Source organism: Onychostoma macrolepis, chromosome 14, assembly GCF_012432095.1.
Source record: "Onychostoma macrolepis isolate SWU-2019 chromosome 14, ASM1243209v1, whole genome shotgun sequence".
NCBI lineage: Eukaryota > Metazoa > Chordata > Actinopteri > Cypriniformes > Cyprinidae > Onychostoma > Onychostoma macrolepis.
The window spans coordinates 11,145-26,972 of record NC_081168.1 but is presented as its reverse complement, the minus strand read 5'-3'; the positions used below and the strand labels follow the sequence as shown (position 1 = coordinate 26,972).

At 39.1% G+C, this 15,828-nt stretch overlaps 1 long non-coding RNA gene across 1 annotated transcript; it reads left to right on the top strand.

Moving 5' to 3' along the window:
- Window positions 1-7,842: 7,842 nt before the first annotated feature.
- On the top strand, window positions 7,843-9,475 carry LOC131553737 (uncharacterized). Its single transcript, XR_009274252.1, has 3 exons — window positions 7,843-8,051; window positions 8,334-8,483; window positions 8,622-9,475. It is a non-coding gene; the product is annotated as an uncharacterized LOC131553737 (long non-coding RNA).
- The last annotated feature ends 6,353 nt before the right edge of the window (window positions 9,476-15,828 follow it).

Genomic DNA, 15,828 nt, shown 5'->3' with positions numbered 1-15,828 from the left:
ACGATAAGATTAAACACTCAATTTTCAATTTTCAGCTAAAGGCATTTCATTATGGAATTCAGAGATGTAATTTTCTAGCTCAGTTTAGTTTAAATATTATCTGTGCAATCAAATCGGCGATAATCGCTAGAAATTAAGTGTCCCCAACTGAGCAAGCCAGAGGCGACAGCGGCAAGGAACCAAAACTCCCTGACAGAATGGAGAAAAAAAAAACCTTGGGAGAAACCAGGCTCAGTCGGGGGGCCAGTTCTCCTCTGACCAGATGAAACCCGCAGTTCAAAAGTTTATATTTCTATTTTAATTTTGTTGCAATTTCTAACAATAGTAGTATTATGTAGTTAAGTATTTTATTATATTTTAGTTATTTTGTTATATTTTTTTTTTTAGTTTTATTGTATTCAATCAAGGTTTTCACTGGGGATATGTCTCTGGGGGTCATCTGGGTGTCCTGGTTTCCGCTGACGATCAGGGCTGTAGACATCATCTCTTGGTGCTGATCCACCATCTGACCGGATACAGACTGAGAAACAGAATAGGAAAGAAACAGACAAATATTAGCGTAGATGCCATTCTACTTACGATGTAACGAGTACATCGTGTGTTATGGGGAGTGTTCCCGGTTCCGGTTGATCTAATTAATTCAGTCTAACAATCCTTTAACGGATTTGAATAATAGAAGCGTATTAGTGTGTTATGTGTAAGCCAGGCTAAAGAGATGGGTCTTTAATCTAGATTTAAACTGACAGTGTGTCTGCCTCCCGAACAGTGTTAGGTAGATTGTTCCAGAGTTTGGGTGCAAAATAGGAATAGGATCTGCCGCCCGCAGTCGATTTTGATATTCTAGGTATTATCAAACGGCCAGAGTTTTGAGAACACATTGGACGTGGAGGACTATAATGTGATAAGAGCTCGCTCAAGTACTGAGGAGCTAAACCATTCAGGGCTTTATAAGTAATTAACAAGATTTTAAAATCTATCCGATGTTTGATAGGGAGCCAGTGCAGTGTTGACAGAACCGGGCTAATATGGTCATATTTCCTGGTTGTAGTAAGGACTCTAGCTGCTGCATTTTGGACCAACTGTAGTTTGTTGATCAAGCGTGCAGAACAACCACCCAATAAAGCATTACAATAGTCTAACCTTGAGGTCATAAACGCATGAATTAACATTTCTGCATTTGACGTTGAGAGCATTGGTCGCAATTTAGATATGCTTTTGAGCTGAAAAAACGCAGTTTTCCAGATGCTAGAAACATGGCTTTTAAATGAAAGATTGCTATCAAACAGCACACCTAGGTTCCTGACTGATGAAGAAGAATTGACAGAGCAGCCGTCAAGTGTTAGATAATGTTCTAAGTTATTACATGTGGTGTTTTTAGGTCCGATAATTAACACCTCTGTTTTTTTCAGAATTTAGCAGTAAAAAATTACTCGTCATCCAGTTTTTTATATCGACTATGCATTCCGTTAGTTTCTCAATTTGGTGTGTTTCACCAGGCTGCGAAGAAATATAGAGCTGAGTATCATCAGCATAACAGTGAAAGCTAACACCATGTCTCTTGATAATATCTCCCAAGGGTAACATGTAAAGCGTGAAAAGTAGCGGGCTAGTACTGAGCCTTGAGGTACTCCATACTGCACTTGTGATCGATATGATACCTCTTCATTCACTGCTACGAACTGATGGCAGGTAAGATAAGTACGATTTGAACCATGCTAAGGCGCTTCCACTAATGCCAACAAAGTTTTGTAGTCTATTCAAAAGAATGTTGTGGTCAATAGTGTCGAACGCAGCACTAAGATCCAGTAGAACTAATAAAGAGATACAACCACGATCAGATGATAGAAGCAGGTCATTTGTAACTCTAATGAGAGCAGTCTCAGTACTATGATACGATCTAAATCCTGACTGGAATTCCTCACAGATATCATTTTTCTCTAGGAAGGAATATAATTGTGAGGATACTACCTTTTCTAGTATCTTTGACAGAAAAGGGAGATTTGAGATCGGTCTGTAATTAACTAGATCTTTGGGGTCAAGTTGTGGTTTTTTAATGAGAGGCTTAATAACAGCCAATTTGAAGGTTTTGGGGACATATCCTAATGACAATGATGTATTAATAATAGCCAAAAGAGGATCTATGACTTCTGGAAGCAGCTCTTTTAGTAGTTTAGATGGAATCGGGTCTAACATTCATGTTGTTGGTTTAGATGATTTAACAAGTTTATACAATTCTTCCTCTCCCACAGTAGAGAATGAATGGAATTGTTCCTCAGGGGATCTATAGTGCGCTATCTGATGCGATACTGTAGCTGACGGCTGCAAGGATACAGTTTTATCTCTGATAGTATCGATCTTGGAAGTGAAGTAGTTCATAAAGTCATTACTGCTATGCTCTTGGGAAATGCCAACACCTGTTGATGCTTTATTTTTCGTTAATTTAGTTACTGTATTGAATAAATACCGAGGGTTATGTTTGTTTTCTTCTAGAAGAGACGAAAAGTAATCAGATCTAGCAGTTTTTAATGCTTTTCTGTAGGATAGGGTACTTTCCCGCCAAGCTAAACGAAGTACCTCTAATTTAGTTTTCCTCCAGCTGCGCTCCATTTTCCTGGCTGCTCTCTTTAGGGCACGAGTGTGCTCATTATACCACGGTGTTGGACTCTTATCCTTAATCTTGCTTCAGCGTAAAGGAGCAACCGCATCTAAAGTGCTAGAAAAGAGAGAGTCCATAGTTTCAGTTACATCATCAAGTTGTTCTGAGCTATTGGATATGCTGAGGAACTGAGATAAGTCAGGAAGATTATTTATAAAGCAGTCTTTTGTGGTAGAGGTAATGGTTTTACCATATTTGTAACAAGGAGTTGGCTTTACAGCTTTAGCTATATGGAATATACAGGAGACTAGATAATGATCTGAGATATCATCGCTCTACTGCCAAATTTCAATGCCACTGACATCAATTCCATGTGACAGTATTAAATCTAGGGTATGATTTCGACAATGAGTAGGTCCTGACACGTGTTGTTTAACACCAATAGAGTTTAGAATGTCTATAAATGCTGATCCCAACGAATCTCTTTCATTATCAACATGGATATTAAAATCACCAACGATTAGGACTTTATCTGCAGTCAGCACTAACTTCGATAGAAGATTAGAAAATTCTTTAATAAAGTCTGTATGGTGCCCTGGTGGCCTGTATACAGTAGCCAGTACAAACATCACAGGGGATTTATCATTAACACTTGTTTCTTTGGATAACGTTATATGAAGCACCATTACTTCGAACGAATTATACTTGAAACCCGACCTCTGAGAGATACTGAAAATATTGCTATAAATTGTAGCAACACCTCCCCCTTTACCTTTTGGACACAGTTCATGTTTGTAACAGTAATCTTGGGTGTAGACTCGTTTAAAGTAATGTAATCATCTTGTTTTAGCCAGGTTTCTGTCAAACAAAGCACATCTAGTTTATGGTCAGTGATATCACTTACAAAAAGTGCTTTTGAAGAAAGTGAAAAAAGTGAAGTGACATACGGCCAAGTATGGTGACCCATACTCGGAATTTGTGCTCTGCATTTAACCCATCCAACGTGCGCACACACAGCAGTGAACACACACCCGGAGCAGTGGGCAGCCATTTATGCTGCCCACATTTATGCTGCCCATTTATGCTGCCCACAGTGGGCGCCCGGGGAGCAGTTGGGGGATCGGTGCCTTGCTCAAGGGCACCTCAGTCATGGTATTGAGGTGGAGAGAGCGCTGGACATTCACTCCCCCCACCTACAATCCCTACCGGCCCGAGACTCGAACTTGCAACCTTTGGATTATGAGTCCAACTCTCTAACCATTAGGCCACGACTTCCCCAAAGGGATCTAATATTCAGTAAGCCAAGCTTTATCATGTGTTTATCTGTATTATATTGTTTTTTTTATTTGTTGAACATCAATTAAATTGTTACTATTACTTTGGTTTGGATTTTTTCTGTATTTTCTAGTTCGGGGAACAGACACAGTCTCTATAGAGTGATATCTAGGTGAAAAAGTTTCTATGTGCTGAGAGTTAACTGACTTCTGTGACGTGAGGCGGCTAGCAGACGGTCGGTTTAGCCAGTCTGTCTGCTTCCTGACCTGGGCTCCAGTTAGTCAAGTACAAACTCTAAGACTATGTGCCATATTTCTAGAGAGAAGAGCGGCACCAACCCAGGAGGGATGAACACCATCTCTTTTCAACAGGTCAGGTCTGCCCCAAAAATTCTTCCAATTGTCTATAAAGCCTATGTTATTTTGCGGGCACCACTTAGACATCCAGCCATTAAGTGATGACAGTCTGCTATGAATCTCATCGCCCCGGTAAGCAGGGAGCGGACCAGAGCATATTACAGTGTCTGGCATCGTACTTGCAAGTTCACACACCTCTTTAACATTATTTTTGGTGATCTCCGACTGGCGAAGTCGAACATCATTAGCGCCTACGTGGATAACAATCTTACTGAATTGACGTTTAGCATTAGTCAGCACTTTTAAATTTGCCAAGATGTCAGGCGCTTTTGCTCCTGGTAAACAGTGGACTATGGTGGCTGGTGTCTCTATTTTCACGTTCCGTACAATAGAATCGCCAATAACTAGAGCACTTTCATCAGGTTTCTCAGTGGGTGCGTCACTGAGTGGGGAGAACCTGTTTGATGTTCTGATCGGAACGGAAGAGCGGTGTTTTGACCCGCGACTATGCCACCTCACTGTCACCCAGTTGCCCTGCTGCACGGGCTCAACCGAAACCGAACAATGTACAGGACTCCCTGAACTAGTGGCATCCAAAGCAGTATCTACAGCCCTCACATTCTTACTGTCCTCAACTAAAGTTTGGATGCGTGTCTCTAGTTCTAAAACCTTCTCTGTCAGCCTAACTATTTCCCTGCATTTATCACATGTGAATCCCTCGCTGCTGACAGAGACAGATAAACTATATATGTGGCAAACAGTGCAAACAACAATAGCAGGAGAAGAAGCCATTACTCACCGTTATTGATGAATGATACCAACTTAACTTACCACTTACCACTGTTGTTTGATGAGCTCGTGAAAAACGGAGCGAGGGGAAAAAATAAAAATAAATAAATAAATAAAAATAATAATAGGCGCGAATAGAAATGCAAATAGAACCGCGAGTGACAAGCTAACGGGCTATCAAGCTGCACTCGCGGTTTTTAAAGGCGAACGATCAAATTAGTTAGATTAGTTTGAAAAAGAACACCAGAAATATGGTGGGAATTAAGTTATATATTATCACTTTAGACAAAAGGGAGTGAAAGTAAGGTAGAGATTCAATAAAACGTGAAGGTACACAGAGCTACAAACAGAAACCTCTCAGCAGCACAACAGACTGAAGCAATCGAAAAGCAATGAGCAATCGATCCGATCTCCTGGTAGTCCAGGTAGACTGCTCCCTAGAACATAGTCCAGGTAGACTGCACCCTAGATAGACTGCTCCCTTTGTAGACTGCTCTCTAGATAGACTACTCTCTAGAACATAGTCCAGGTTGACTGCTCCCTAGAACATAGTCCAGGTAGACTGGTCCCTAGAACATAGTTCAGGTAGACTGCACCCTAGATAGATTAGGTTTAGGTATATAGATAAAAACGACTTTCATCTTCATTATTTCCACCCACATTAGAATATTGCATGTTTGTGTAAATTTGTACACTATTTTATTATTATTAGTATTATTATAATTAGTACTTTTTTTTAAATGGGAATTTCTGTTTTTAATGGCTTGTTTTTTTGCCTGTATTTAAACATTTATGCCACTTGTATAAATATCCCTTTGTTTGTGCATTTGTATGCATGCCTTTTAATCTTGTATTATTGCTGTACAAACATAGATCCTGAGCGTATATTCTGGCGTATATTCTGTTCTACTTGTATCATTTGTATTCATGCCTGTTTAAGTTGACTGACTACTTCCCCTTTTATTCTTAATTAAATTTTTTTTGGTCCCTTGTTGTATTGATGCTCTATGTATGTTTAATTTGGCATTTGTTTTGTGGACTTATAACAATTTTACACCACAAACATTTTTTTGTTTGTTTTAATGAACCTTTTTCCGATACAATTGTGTTGAAAGCTTCACTGGTTCATAACACTTCACTTTGCCATCACTATTTAGCAGATGCTTTTACTCAAAGCTAGGGATGGCTGACGCGAAGACACTGTGTGGCTGACACAGTGTCGAGATCCCGAAGCGCAGATGTTTCGAAACACTGCTCCGAAGCGTGATTCGAAACACCCAATGTCACATGACTAAGGCGATTCGAAACACCCATGTCACGTGACTAAGGTGATTCGAAGCATCGGGGTGTGTCACAAGTGTTTCGAGACGTGGCATACCTGCCGAATCAGCGTTTGATTGACAGGGTCGGGAACAAATCACACAATCGCACATCTTTCTCAACCTAACTCCCACAAAGTATAAAAGTGAAGTTAATCTTCATTTCGTGGGTTTTTGTGAGAGGAGAAAGATTTTGCGATATAGTGATATTTATAGTGTAATCTTGTTAATTATATTTAGGCTAGATGAAAAGTTATTATTAAGATATTGATAGATATAGGCTATAGACATTGACAGATAATTAGGATAAATATACTGATACATTCATATAGGCATACATATACATTAATATAAGTTAGATAGTGACAAGCACAGCAAGTTAGAGATAGGATATCATAGGCTAATTGATACATAGATTATTTCATACTGATAGATTACATAATAATGGAAGCTCCATGCAAGAGATGCCATGCATCTGTGGTGTGGGAGCATTTCCATTTGGAAACACAAAATAAAGTGAGATGTATTGTGATAGGCAGCTAGCCTACTGTAATAATACAACATCCACGATGGGCCATTTGAGGAGCACTCATCCTGGCCTTTTGGGGGGTGCAGAGGATGGTAACATTGTCCCTGTACCTAGGCCTGCTATTAACACTGCTGGGCCATCTAAGCAAGGCATACATTGTATGAAATCTAATTCAGATCACAAAGTGTTGAGACACTGTTTAGAAAATCCATATTTTAAAATAAAAATCTTTACATGTAAAAAAAAAAAAGAAAAGAAAAAAAGAAGCCAGACATTGTGGCTTGATGTCTTTTATTAATGTTCATTTTTCATGACCAAAATATACATTTATGAGTTCATTCAGATGTCAGACCGATGTTTCAACACATTAGAATAGCAGAACAATAAAAACACAAATTCTAAATGCTTATTATAATTTTATGAATTACTGCTTCACCCGAGATTTGAAACCAGGGTAACAGCATTCCAGTCACGAACACTAACCACTGTGCTGTGGTGCATCATGGGAAGTTCCTGCTGGCCTGAGAATCGAACCAGCAACCTTCAGGTTACAAGCCCAACTCCCTAACCACTAGGCCACGACTACCCTGCTTGCATCCCTATCGATGGTTGTGTCGATGAGTATAAATGCTCATGAGCTGAAATTTCACAGGATTGTCAGTGTAAGATGGAGGTTAGAAAGCGTGTAACCTGCACGAGATTGAAATAATTGTGAATGGGAATAATTTTTTTTTTTATCTGGCATTTTTTACTTGTGCTTTTTTCTTGTAATTATTTACCCTGCTTCTATAGTTGTGACTTTAATGGTACTAAAACATCTAATCTGGAGTGGTCAACATCAGTCCTGCAAAGTTCAGCTCCAACCCTAATCAAACACACCTGAACCAACTGATCAAGGTCTAAGGGCTTCTAAAAAGCTACAGGTGAGTTTTTGTGTGTGTGACCCGGATGTTAAGAGCTGCATCAAGAGAAATCATCCCAAAGGAGAGTATTCCTTGACTATTGTGAATGTATATTTTCATAACTGTTTCAGTTTATCACTATAGTATTTTTTTCTTTCTCTATTTCAGTTAAGACTTAATGCTGGCATGTTCTGAAGGAACTTGATTCTTGTTTTCTTCAAAAAATGATCTTTGAGCTTGAGGATTAAAAGCTCATTGCTCATGTTTCGTTGTTGCTGGAAATGGGTACGGAACATTCAGAAATGTACCCACACAAAGCTTGTATAGGTTTATTTGTATGTTTATTTGGTTCTGAGAAGTGTTGAATCATAATGGTTTCAATTGTGAATACAGACCAAATGCAGTGGTTGCATTAACCATTTTGGTTAAACCCTTGATATTCAACATCCTCAATGTTGTGCTGATTGTACAAACTGGAATTGATAAGAGTAAATGTGTTCTGATGCAAGTTATGCTATAGCATCATATTGTAACAGACAAGCCAGTTACTAAGTCTCTTATCTATAGGTGTCTTCCCCACCACTAGGGGTGCTATGGTGCCTAAATGAGCTCCGTCAGTAGAGGAAGTTAGCAGAACAGCAGCAGTAGAAAGCATGGCTTGACTGCATGTGTGCGATGTCCTTGTTGGGAAATGTTCCATTTCAAGCTCAACTTAAAGTAAGGATGTTTTCTTTGTTATCTCAATCTAGCCTTGTTGATGATTTTTGATATATGCTAAGCAATTGTATGTGTGTATACAAGCAATGTTGGGTTGGATGCTAAAAGGTTGATACAGTTTATTTTTAAGTATTTTAGAAGGACCCTTTATTGGTGACTAACCACATGTTACAAGCTAAAAATGGATGTAATTCCCAGATGGATGTAAGCTTGTAGCTTCTGTCTTACTTATGGCAGTACCTGATTTGGAAAGGTCTGGGGCTTGGGAACTGTTATCGTTTGGAGTGAAGTCATCGCAAATAGTTGGAGTATTCATCGTCTGAGGGACAGCTTCAACTTTGGGCATAATTTGATAAACTATATCTCATCAAATAAGACTCTCCCACACATCCATTTGCACATTAATAAACTGTGCAACCTAATATCTATTTCCTGTTATGGATTCATACATGACATTATTTGTATAATGTGATTGATTGTGTTTTTTTTGTTTGTTTTTTTCATGGCTATATAAAAAGAATAATGTGCATATATTTGGTAAGCATCTTCCCTTCTTAAAGGGGAATTTAGTTTGCCTAACAGTAGTTTAAGTTGTATAACTAGTTTTGTGTTAGAAAAACATGAGGCGGTTATAATATGCAGAAATTGTCCTTCTTAAAATGTCATCTCAATCTCAGCAGTCCCTCTTTCCAAAACCTGGCAAGGTAAGAGTCCTCCAAAGATTTGACTAAACCTCCCTTACAATGTTTACAGCATTGTGTGCAAAATGGTGACTTTACTTGGTCAACAGCTTACAATGCCTCTAAGCTCAGGTTTCAGATAAAAGGGGTGCCTCAAACCTAGTGACAAGAGTTTGAGATCTGTCTAGCAATGTGTGTACTAAAGAGTTTCAGGGTTCATTCATGGCTGCATTGATAACTGCTTGTTAATGTCAATTTAACTCTTGTGACTGTGTGTTTGAGTTTTGAATTGATGTACTCCACATATCTGCATATTTAATTAAATTTAAACCATGCTTAAATGTCCTTTTGCTGCTCACTGTTTTTCATCTGTGAAATATAAAGGACTCCCTTCAGTTCACAGATGGCTCTGATTTTCACAAGCAGCTCACAGTGTTCCTGTTGCACCTCTAGAAACATCAATTACAAATGCATTAGAAATTTCAATTGTTTGCTTTGTTCCTGTGAGGGTACTGACAGTGTTAAAGATTCTCCTGGAAAATCAACAGCTGCTGAGGTGATTCCTTCTGTGAGTCTTAACCCTTTAACGCGTACGATCACACCGGTGTGATCAGTCTTGGCTGGTCCCAGGAGCGTACGATCACACCGGTGTGATTGGAACTTTCAGTGAGTCACGTCATCAACTGCTGAAATTCAAATCTGCTTTCTGGCGCGGAGCCAGATCAGACGCGCGAGCGCTTGTAATATTATCACTTATTCAGTGTTTTCAACCATATAATGCTTATTTTAGATTTCAGACATTTAAATGCACATAAGTACTAGCAAAGCCATACATTTATAGTTTGTAAAATATGCGCTGATGTCTATGGAAGCAGCAATAATGATCCTTACAAATATAATCTGACGACATGTTTTTATTGATATCATATACAGATTGTGTAGATACTTTAAAGTTTACTCTGCTCTTTTCCCAGTTTACTGGAGACTTACTTTAACGTGTTTCGAGGAGAGAATGAATTTACGTGTTGTAAATCCCACAGCTGGATTCAGCGAGCAAACATGGCGGCGCCCATCACCCGGTATAGATCAACTAACACGATCATTATAAACTTGTTTAAACAACCAAACACATTTACTTGCATATATTTCAGAATCGGAATATCAGATATTTAATAATATAGCGAGTATGTTTGTGAATATTAATAATAAAAAAAGGAAAAACGAAATAAAAGCAATCCATGTGTCATACAGCGCTATTACGGCTGCGGTGTGTCACATGACAAGCATGACGCGTCGCCATGGAAACAATAAGGCTATAAGTTCTAAAATAACGGTCGCCTAAAAAAAACTCACGCCGGGGGCTCAGATAGAATATTTTAAACTCACGTGTGAAAGGGTTAATATCCACAAGAAGTCAAGTCACCTTTATTTATATAGCGCCTTTAACAATACAGATTGTTTCAAAGCACTTAACAGTACCAAATTGAAAGATAGAGTGTCAGTAATGTATAATGATAAGATTAAACACTCAATTTTCAGTTAAAGGCATTTCATTATTTAATTCAGAGATGACATTGTCTAGGTCAGTTTAGTTTAAATAGTATCTGTGCAATCAAATCGGCGATAACTCCCTCTGTGACAGAATGGAGAAAAAAAACCTTGGGAGAAACCAGGCTCAGTTGGGTGGCCAGTTCTCCTCTGGCCAGACGAAACCTGCAGTTCAAAAGTTGACACTTCTATTTTATTTTGTTGCAATTTCTAACAATAATAGTATTATGTAGTTAGGTATTTTATTATATTTTTAGTTGTTATATTTTAATTTTATTGTATTTATTTCAACACTGTTGTCTTTACTGGGTCAAACCATGTTCCCCAGAAAGCCTTTTGGTGGAGAATATCATTCTCTATTGCAGTCAATGCTAAGTAGTGGTAGAGTCAGTCACCTGCAGGTGCAAATCCACTGCTGCTGAGGTCCAATATCAGACACGGATATCAGGAGACAGCTGCTGTCAGCTCATCTTTGGCTGGACTGAGACCTTGATTCTACGAGAGGACATGACTTCACTTTCTTCCAGTTTGCTTTCTGTAACTTTCGGGTGATTCTGAATTTTTTTTAGCTGATAGTAACACTGCAGCTTTTGAGCTCTGTGTTACTGTCTGTCAATGAGGGGAAATGCTGCTGAGGTTTGTAATTGTTTAAGAGGCACAAAAGTTTTTCTTGAATGTATGTGATCTAACAGGTTGACTGTTTTAGAAAAAGTATTTGTGACTTTAATTTATTACTCGTTGTATAAGTGGTGTTTTAAATGTCTTCATTCATTGATTTTATCTAGGATATAAACAATATTTCCTTTGTCAGTCTGTTGTGCTGCTGAGAGGTTTGTGTTTGTAGCTCCGTGTACCTTCCCTTTTTATTGAATCTCTACCTTACTTTCAATCCCTTTTTGTCTAAAGTGATAATGTATAACTTAATTCCCACCATATTTCTGGTGTTATCTTTCTAACTAATTTGATCGTTCGCCTTTAAAAACCGCGAGTGCAGCTTGTTAGCCCGTTAGCTTGTCACTCGCGGTTCCATTTGCATTATTTAATTTTTTCCTCGCTCCGTTTTTCACGAGCTCATCAAACAACAGTGGTAAGTTAAGTTGGTATCATTCATCAATCACGGTGAGTAATGGCTTCTTCTCCTGCTATTGTTGTTTGCACTATCTGCCACATGTATAGTTTATCTGTCTCTGTCAGCAGCGAGGGATTCACATGTGATTAAATGCAGGGAAATAGTTAGGCTGACAGAGAAGGTTTTAGAACTAGAGACACGCATCCAAACTTTAGTTGAGGACAGTAAGAATGTGAGGGCTGTAGATACTGCTTTGGATGCGACTAGTTCAGGGAGTCCTGTACATTGTTCGGTTTCGGTTGAGCCCGTGCAGCAGGGCAACTGGGTGACAGTGAGGTGGCATAGTCGCGGGTCAAAACACCACTCTTCCGTTCCGATCAGAACATCAAACAGGTTCTCCCCACTCAGTGAAGCACCCACTGAGAAACCTGATGAAAGTGCTCTAGTTATTGGCGATTCTATTGTACAGAATGTGAAAATAGAGACACCAGCCACCATAGTCCATTGTTTACCAGGAGCCAGAGCGCCTGACATCTTGGCAAATTTAAAAGTGCTGACTAATGCTAAACGTAAATTCAGTAAGATTGTTATCCACGTCGGCGCAAATGATGTTCGACTTCGCCAGTCAGAGATCACCAAAAATAATGTTAAAGAGGTGTGTGAACTTGCAAGTACGATGCCAGACACTGTAATATGCTCTGGTCCGCTCCCTGCTTACCGGGGCGATGAGATTCATAGCAGACTGTCATCACTTAATGGCTGGATGTCTAAGTGGTGCCCGCAAAATAACATAGGCTTTATAGACAATTGGAAGAATTTTTGGGGCAGACCTGACCTGTTGAAAAGAGATGGTGTTCATCCCTCCTGGGTTGGTGCCGCTCTTCTCTCTAGAAATATGGCACATAGTCTTAGAGTTTGTACTTGACTAACTGGAGCCCAGGTCAGGAAGCAGACAGACTGGCTAAACCGACCGTCTGCTAGCCGCCTCACGTCATAGAAGTCAGTTAACTCTCAGCACATAGAATCTCTTTCATCTAGATATCACGCTATAGAGACTGTGTCTGTTCCCCGAACTAGAAAATACAGAAAACATCCAAGCCAAAGTATGATAAAGACATGATAAAGCTTGGCTTATTGAATATTAGATCCCTTTCTTCAAAAGCACTTTTTGTAAATAATATGTTCACTGACCATAAACTAGATGTGCTTTCTGACAGAAACCTGGCTAAAACAAGATGATTACATTACTTTAAACGAGTCTACACCCCAAGATTACTGTTACAAACATGAACCGCGTCCAAAAGGTAAAGGGGGAGGTGTTGCTACAATTTATAGCAATATTTTCAGTATCTCTCAGAGGTCGGGTTTCAAGTATAATTCGTTCGAAGTAATGGTGCTTCATATAACGTTATCCAAAGAAACAAGTGTTAATGATAAATCCCCTGTGATGTTTGTACTGGCTACTGTATACAGGGCACCATACAGACTTTATTAAAGAATTTTCTGATCTTCTATCGGAGTTAGTACTGACTGCAGATAAAGTCCTAATCGTTGGTGATTTTAATATCCATGTTGATAATGAAAGAGATTCGTTGGGATCAGCATTTGTAGACATTCTAAACTCAATTGGTGTTAAACAACACGTGTCAGGACCTACTCATTGTCGAAATCATACCCTAGATTTAATACTGTCACATGGAATTGATGTCAGTGGCGTTGAAATTTTACAGCAGAGCGATGATATCTCAGATCATTATCTAGTCTCCTGTATATTCCATATAGCTAAAGCTGTAAAGCCAACTTCTTGTTACAAATATGGTAGAACCATCACTTCTACCACAAAAGACTGCTTTATAAATAATCTTCCTGACTTATCTCAGTTCCTCAGAATATCCAATAGCTCAGAACAACTTGATGTAACAGGAACTATGGACTCTCTCTTTTCTAGCACTCTAGATGCGGTTGCTCCTTTACGCTTAAGGAAGATTAAGGATAAGAGTCCAACACCGTGGTATAATGAGCACACCCACGCCCTAAAGAGAGCAGCCCGGGAAATGGAGCGCAGCTGGAGGAAAACTAAATTAGAGGTATTTCGTTTAGCTTGGCGGGAAAGTACCCTATCCTACAGAAAAGCATTAAAAACTGCTAGATCTGATTACTTTTCGTCTCTTCTAGAAGAAAATAAACATAACCCTCGGTATTTATTCAATACAGTAACTAAATTAACGAAAAATAAAGCATCAACAGGTGTTGGCATTTCCCAAGAGCATAGCAGTAATGACTTTATGAACTACTTCACTTCCAAGATCGATACTATCAGAGATAAAACTGTATCCTTGCAGCCGTCAGCTACAGTATCGCATCAGATAGCGCACTATAGATCCCCTGAGGAACAATTTCATTCATTCTCTACTGCGGGAGAGGAAGAATTGTATAAACTTGTTAAATCATCTAAACCAACAACATGTATGTTAGACCCGATTCCATCTAAACTACTAAAAGAGCTGCTTCCAGACGTCATAGATCATCTTTTGGCTATTATTAATTCATCATTGTCTTTAGGATATGTCCCCAAAACCTTCAAATTGGCTGTCATTAAGCCTCTCATTAAAAAACCACAACTTGACCCCAAAGATCTAGTTAATTACAGACCGATCTCAAATCTCCATTTTCTGTCAAAGATACTAGAAAAGGTAGTATCCTCACAATTATACTCCTCCTTGGAGAAAAATGATATCTGTGAGGAATTCCAGTCAGGATTTAGATCGTATCATAGTACTGAGACTGCTCTCATTAGAGTTACAAATGACCTGCTTCTATCATCTGATCGTGGTTGTATCTCTTTATTAGTTCTACTGGATCTTAGCGCTGCGTTCGACACTATCGACCACAACATTCTTTTGAATAGACTAGAAAACTTTGTTGGCATTAGTGGAAGCGCCTTAGCATGGTTCAAATCGTACTTATCTGACCGCCATCAGTTCGTAGCAGTGAATGAAGAGGTATCATATCGATCACAAGTGCAGTATGGAGTACCTCAAGGCTCAGTACTAGGGCCATTACTTTTCACGCTTTATATGTTACCTTTGGGAGATATTATCAGGAGACATGGTGTTAGCTTTCACTGTTATGCTGATGATACTCAGCTCTATATTTCTTCGCGGCCCGGTGAAACACACCAAATTGAGAAACTAACAGAATGCATAGTCGATATAAAAAACTGGATGACGAATAATTTTTTACTGCTAAATTCAGAAAAAACAGGTGTTAATTATCGGACCTAAAAACCCCACATGTAATAACCTAGAACATTATCTAACACTTGACGGCTGCTCTGTCAATTCTTCTTCATCAGTCAGGAACCTAGGTGTGCTGTTCGATAGCAATGTGTCATTTGAAAGCCATGTTTCTAGCATCTGTAAAACTGCATTTTTTCATCTCAAACGCATATCTAAATTGCGACCAATGCTCTCAACGTCAAATGCAGTAATGTTAATTCATGCGTTTATGACCTCAAGGTTAGACTATTGTAATGCTTTATTAGGTGGTTGTTCTGCACGCTTGATCAACAAACTACAGTTAGTCCAAAATGCAGCAGCTAGAGTCCTTACTAGAACCAGGAAATATGACCATATTAGCCCGGTTCTGTCAACACTGCACTGGCTCCCTATCAAGCATCGGATAGATTTTAAAATCTTGTTAATTACTTATAAAGCCCTGAATGGTTTAGCTCCTCAGTACTTGAGCGAGCTCTTATCCCATTATAATCCTCCACGTCCGCTGCGTTCTCAAAACTCTGGCCGTTTGATAATACCTAGAATATCAAAATCGACTGCGGGCGGCAGATCCTATTCCTATTTTGCACCCAAACTCTGGAACAATCTACCTAACACTGTTCGGGAGGCAGACACACTCTGTCAGTTTAAATCTAGATTAAAGACCCATCTCTTTAGCCTGGCTTGCACATAACACATTAATACGCTTCTATTATTCAAATCCGTTAAAGGATTGTTAGGCTGCATTAATTAGATCAACTGAAACCGGGAAC